Genomic DNA, 6,547 nt, shown 5'->3' on the forward strand with positions numbered 1-6,547 from the left:
CAGGAATAAAATAGTCTTCCACATCAACAGAGACCTGATCAGCTCCCTGCACTGATTCTTTAAGAGGCATTTTCTAGTTATTTATTGCATCAAAAACAAAATAGGTGAAAAGTCAATTAATTTGCTCCATTCTTACTTGCCTTTGAGATCTCTTTCCACATTAAGAGGTCTTTTAGAATTTGAATTCTTCCTGCCTATGCCACATCAGGGTTAACAAAATTTTATTAATATTTTGAAGCTGGACCTTAACACGCAAGGTACGGTAATGCATTCAAAGAGATAACACACAAATCCATAAGTGTCTCTTGTGTATCTTCATGTGTCAACACACACATTTGTCTGTGCTCACTAGTTCCTTAGATACAACTACAGTAAATATCTACACTCAATATGGAGAAATAGACCTACTTTTCACATATGTGTATTCACCTTTATCAGTGTCAGCAGCCATGGATATTTCTGGATTTGTCTGTTGCCTCTTGGGTGGTGGATGTCACTTTATTACTCCTACATTTGTTTCAGTTTCTATTCCCAAAGACTGAACTTTGGACGTTAGTAACATTACTCAGCTGAACACTTCCTCATGGTGACTTGCTCTTACACAAAACTACCTCGCTGGGTGACACTGAAGGCAAGTTAGTGGCAGCAAAAGACTGCAAGAGAAGGTGAGTCCCATTCAGAATTGTATCTGGGGTGTGTAGACAAGTTTGCCTGCCAGAAGCTGGAATTAACAGATGAGCCATTTTTTTTGCAGTACAGAACAGAAATTATACCTCTTTATTACCACTAGCCCCGGAATAGAAAAGCAACTCTTCTCTAGTCACCCCAATGCACCAAGAGAGAAAGAGCATCTACACAAATGGCATCAAGTCACATAGCTGTGGCATGGCAGATAACTTTTCTGGCACCCAGGTATCATCAGAAAGTTGAACAGAACCAGGTGGTGAGGGAAACAGAAGACATCTGCAAAAGCTTGAGATTTTATGGATCTCCAGGAGGTGGTGATGGTTACTGCCGTTTCCCTTCATGGGACCATTCTGTGGAGTTCCAAGGACCACTCATATACCCTTGAACCTGGGTCCTCACATAAGCAAGGAAGACCCTCAATGTGTGTGAGGACACATCTACAGCTGTGGTCAGTGACTGGGCAGACACTCTCAAGGCTAACTCTAAGCAAGCTGCCCAGCATCCAAGAGAGCTATGGCAGTGGACAGGTTGTTGTGGGGGAACACACTATGCTTATGAATCTTCACAACCGAGAAGAGCTCCATACTCATGTGGGCACCCTGTGAGCAAGACCTGAGCCAGCTGGTGTTTATCTGCAGAAGCTATTGATCATGGCAGGTCAGTTCCTTGATGTAAAAAGAAGAGGCTTTTTTCAGTGCCCTGAGAAATCCACTCAACATTATGAACTGGGCACCTATGATCTGTTCTGTAAACTCACACAAGATGCAGCAGAAAATATTTCCATTTAATATGAAAAATGAGTGAAACAATGCTAGTTGCTAGTGAGAAGTTTTTCTCTGACTGACACACAAAAAAATGTCTTGCAAAGGGATTACAAATGAATCCTTCATATGGCTTAGCTAGAGATGACTGTGCTGAGTCAGTCTTTGTCACTTAGTTTCCTCTGGTTTTGTGACACAGTTATTTTGTGGCCTGATGCAAGCTGCAGAAATGGATCCCTGGTAAGCCATCGTCCAGGAGTGTGCTCTCCCTGAGGATAAAGCCATTGCCTTCCTCAACTCCAAGTCTGACTTGGGATTGTGAAGCTAGGGAAGTGATTTATTTTTATTCTCCGAGGCCAGCCCTCAATATTCAATTGTCAAAAAACATCCAGTTTCCTGCAAGGGCAGAACAAACAAAAGTGAACATTAAGGCACTGGCAGGACCCTTTCTGAAGGAGAAGGCTAGTCATAGCACATTATCAGGCAGCACAGTGACAACACAACTTCTGCCTTCAGGGCTGCTTCTGCTGCAAAATCACCACTCACTCCACTTCTTTCTGTCAATGGTGTGGAGCAGGACTGTGAGATAGGAACCTGTGTGCTTAAGCACCAATAAGTGCTTTGTGATACTCCTCATAGCCCAGGCAGGACAGTCTCCAGGGGACCATCTACAGGTAGTCTTGATAGCTTTGAACTTGAACAGTCATGGCACGTGGTGCAGGTCCAGGGGACACCTGGTACAGCTGTGAGACAGCCCTTCAAGGGAAAAGATTTAGGGAATGCAGATGAAGCAGTGGGTCCCAGCTACCTTTTCCCAGTCTGAAGCTGTGTTGCTTAGGCCAGTCAGTAGTACAAGGAGGACCCACACCTGTACAGTGTGGCTTATGGATTGTGTTAATTGCATCTGAATAGATTTTAAGAGAAGTGAGGGATTAAAAGGTGGATACGGGGCTAAACAGTATTTCTGATCAGCAGATGGCAGAAGTGGGAAATAAATGAGATGAAAATCAAGATGTATCAGGGAACTGTGAGGGTGGAAGGGAAGACCATACACCCAAAAATCCAGCTGAGCTGTCATGGTTGACCCAGATGGGCACACCCAATGGGGTCAACTCATCAGGTCCAGGTCTGAAAGTGGCCTGAAAATAATTTCCAGCTACCCAAATAGTCTTGGCCTTGGTCCTATGGATTAGGCATTCGCTGATCAGGATGCTGCTATGGAAAATCTCACTATGGGGTAGACCAATAATCCAGATGGTAGTTGAAAGACGAGGGAATTATGAGACCACATCTCAGCAAGCGGCCCTGTCACAATTTTCCTGTCTTGTCTTAGAGAAGTCATACATGATGCTGACAGGGAAGCCCTGCCAGATCTCACTACTACAGTTAACACAGACTGCAGATTTGAAGGCTACCATTTACTGCTTGGTTTGTAGGACAGGCAGAGCAGCAGGATGGGGAACATACCTGTCTGCACTTCCTTTGCCACAGCCCGCTGCCCAGTCCCCAATCCACCTTCGTCAGAGACACTTAAGTTGTGACACTCTGCCTCCCACCTCTTTGGCTGAGGCTCAAGGATGCATACATGAACAGAGACATCAGTTGTCAGGAAAACTGCTCTTGGTTTAACCGGAGCAAGGTAGCAACGGATGCAGCGCAAACAAGGTAATGCCAGTGCAAAGCACTGTGGCTCTGCATCACATCTCTGGGGCTGCAGATCAGGAAGCAGAGCTGAGCCAGGCTCCCAAAACCACTGTGGGGAGATAAAGCTCTGGCTGCTAGCTGTGTCTGTTCAGAGCCACATCATCCAGATGCATGGGTGGGGTGGCACATACAGAGCATGCTGGCATAGGAGCTCTGATCTGCTGAAGGAAAAGTTCAGGCCAAAACAGTGATACAGCTCCAAACCCTCCAGTGCCTGACAGATCTGAGCCTCAGCCAGCATGGGGTGCTGGGTGAGGTCTTACACTACCTATCACCCATAACCTCTAAATGACTGAGTTTAAGCACAAATATCAGTCCACAGAAAACTAAAATGTCACATGGCTCAAGCAGGGAACAGAAAGACCACAGTGCATAAAAGACCAGCAGTGACCATAGAGGTTCCACCTGGGACTGGATTCAGGCCTTTCTGTTTCTGTGTAAAGGAGAACTACAAAACATCTAGATACAGAACATCATCCCTGAGCTCCCAGCTCTTTTTCCCAGCCTCACATGCACGTGGCACATGGTTAAATGGCAGTGCTCCAGCCAGCTATGACAGCAACAAGAGTATTCTCCTGTTTCATCACTTGGTTTTTGTCTCTGACAGTTCAAGAGAGATGGCTTCTGATTTCTAAGTTACTATTGAGCAATATTGCTCAGCTGCATCATTGATATTTGGCCTATCAGGTCTCATTCGGTATGTTTATTTTTACTGTTAGTTTAGATAGAGCACTCTGTCTTTCATTTCCTCCTTCTCCCACACAGACACCCCTGGGAGAACTGAGCTGAATGTAAGGTCTCTTCTTGCTTACAGTTTTACCACAGACTCATTTGCTAAACAAATGTGACTCAAAAAGAATGACTTGAAATAAAATGTCATCATAGTATTATAGATAAGCAGAATGTGGACAACTGACCAGTTGTCCAGAGCCACTGTTTCCTGTGACCAAGTCGCAGCAGCCTTTGCCAGACACTGCCAGGGCACAGCAGGCACCAGGTACTCCCTGAGGGATGAGGAGTTGAGTCAAGCAAGGTAAAGCAGCCAGAAAGGAAGGAGCCTTGCTAGCCAGGGCCTAAACCAGTGTACTCAGAAAAAGGGAGTGGAACAGACCCAAGCCTAGGAGCCAGGATCAATCAGATTAGAAAGGAATCTGGTGGAGAGTTTCTGGGATGAGACTGGAGTTTCAGCTGATAATCAAGAGATTTCCCACTCTGGAGCATGAAGGAGAAATGATGGACTCTTCACCTTTTCTTAGTAATATGATGGAAAAAAATCCACAGTGCTTTTCTCCCAGTGGGACAGGACAGTTCCTATGATTTTACTACATCACTTTTTCCAAAAGCATGGTGCAGCACTCTTTAAACTCCAGATAGATATGAACAACTTCTTTCCTCCTCTTTACAGTCCAGTGATTCCAGACTGCAAATAATTTCATGTGGTTCCCCCCATCCCTCAGAGTCTACTAACCTCGAAGACATCCTTGAGCTTCAAACGATTCTTAGTTATCTCTGATTGAAATCTGACTGTCCAGGAATCATCATCAGCATCCCCTTGGATAAAGTCTTTCCAACAGTAAGTATAGTCTGGAGAAATGGAAGCAAAGTGACTAACTTGAGTTTGTTCAGATATCAGAGAAGCTCAGGGAATAAGACTTTTTAACCTCCTCCTGGTGCCCATGACACAGAGACAACTTGGCTATGGACAGGCCAGCTGATGGATGCTGTCCACGCTGCATTTGGAACCAATGCCATTCTCTCTGGCCTTTTTTCTTTTTTTCCTCTCTTACCAGTGGAGGGCCCCTTCGGCCAGCCTTATCCCAGCAGCTGCATTTACTGCCCTAAGACAAGGGAAAAGCACCCTATCTCCAGATCCCCCAGGAGTGACAGAAAGATGGTGTCTCCAAACAAGGGAGAATTTTCATACAGGTCTGGTCGCTAAGTCCTGTCCCTCTTCTTCTGCAATATTTGAACATCTTTTTTTGCATGCAACATTCAGTCACTGAATGGTGATGAATGTGCCCCCAAAGAAACTGGACACTGGGCACAGAAGCAAGCCTATACCCATGCACAAAGTTTACCAGTTCAGCCGTTCCCAGTCCCACAAAGCACGGAACACCTTGCCTTCGACAGCAATGGTTACTTCTGCTGAGCTTACATGGTTCTTCAGACCTTGGCGGTTTTTTTTCATCTTCTGTGTAATAAAGCCATGCTGCATATATGTCTATGTTCACATGAGTGCTTCTTTAAGAAATTCAGTATTTTATGGCAGCAGTTCACACAGGGACTCCAGGACAAGTACCAGGTGATGCAACAGTTGACATAATTACCGGATCTTCTCATCGTAAAGATCTTCTCCAGGAAGTAGACTTTGGCATGGTGGTAATGCTCATTTCTGACCCAGTGTATCCAAGGCGTGCCAGTCTCACCCCACAGCAGTTCGCCTAGTAGGTATGTGTCCCACGGAGCCTTACAGGGGTCAAAATATCTTTTAATGCCTTCTTAGTCATATGCATGCTGAAACAGAAGAGAAATTTCAATGAATCACTGGTTACAACTTTGTTTTCAGTAGTTCAGTACACAGAAAAGGTGAAGGGTGGAGGAAACAAGAGGAGATCTGAGAAGGGAAAAACTTGAGAGACCAATGCAAGGAAAATGGAGAGGTAAGCACCACGGCAGGGTAAAGGAAACAAATCTTGAACCACCTAATCCTCCCTTTGTCTGCAACTGCATGCAGAACTTTCACGTCGTCACCCTTCCATACGGCTGTGCTCTTCCTCTTCAGCATAAGCATTTCTAAAGGCTTTCTAGATCTTTTTATGTGTCAGGCAATTTTCCAGTGCTCCTATGTAGCCCTTTTTGATGTAGGGAGCTGTTGTGAATTTCGTAAAAACAAAAAAAAAAAAAAAAAAAAAAAAAAAAGAAATAAAATAAAAACACTGATAAATTATGAAGCTGAATATTCCTCCTTATTGGATTCTGTTGCTGTTTGTATTTTCATAAGGATTAGCATAGTCAGAACAATCCTGTATGAGAAAAGGAAAAAGAAGTGCTCTATAGAAAAAGATGCAGCTCCAAAGAATGACATTTTCTGACAGATAGTCCATCTTAGATCCAGGTCTATTCAGTTCAGAACACACCTCTAAATACTGTCAATTAAGTAGCTATTCAAAGACTGCCAGTGTTGGTCGTGAATGTACCCTTTGTATCAGGACTTATCCATGATACATAAATAATACATGAAGTCACCATTAGCACTTTGTAGCCTTTGTAAAATCGCTTTATATAGAGATTTGTATGAAAATACACTTCAGTTATATATTTTTCCACATTAGAATAATTCAGTATAAATCTAGTAGAAAACTAGGCATGAAGCGGAAAAACTCCACAACTCATGA

The sequence above is a fragment of the Pterocles gutturalis genome, unplaced genomic scaffold (assembly GCF_000699245.1).
Source record: "Pterocles gutturalis isolate BGI_N339 unplaced genomic scaffold, ASM69924v1 scaffold18499, whole genome shotgun sequence".
Lineage (NCBI taxonomy): Eukaryota > Metazoa > Chordata > Aves > Pterocliformes > Pteroclidae > Pterocles > Pterocles gutturalis.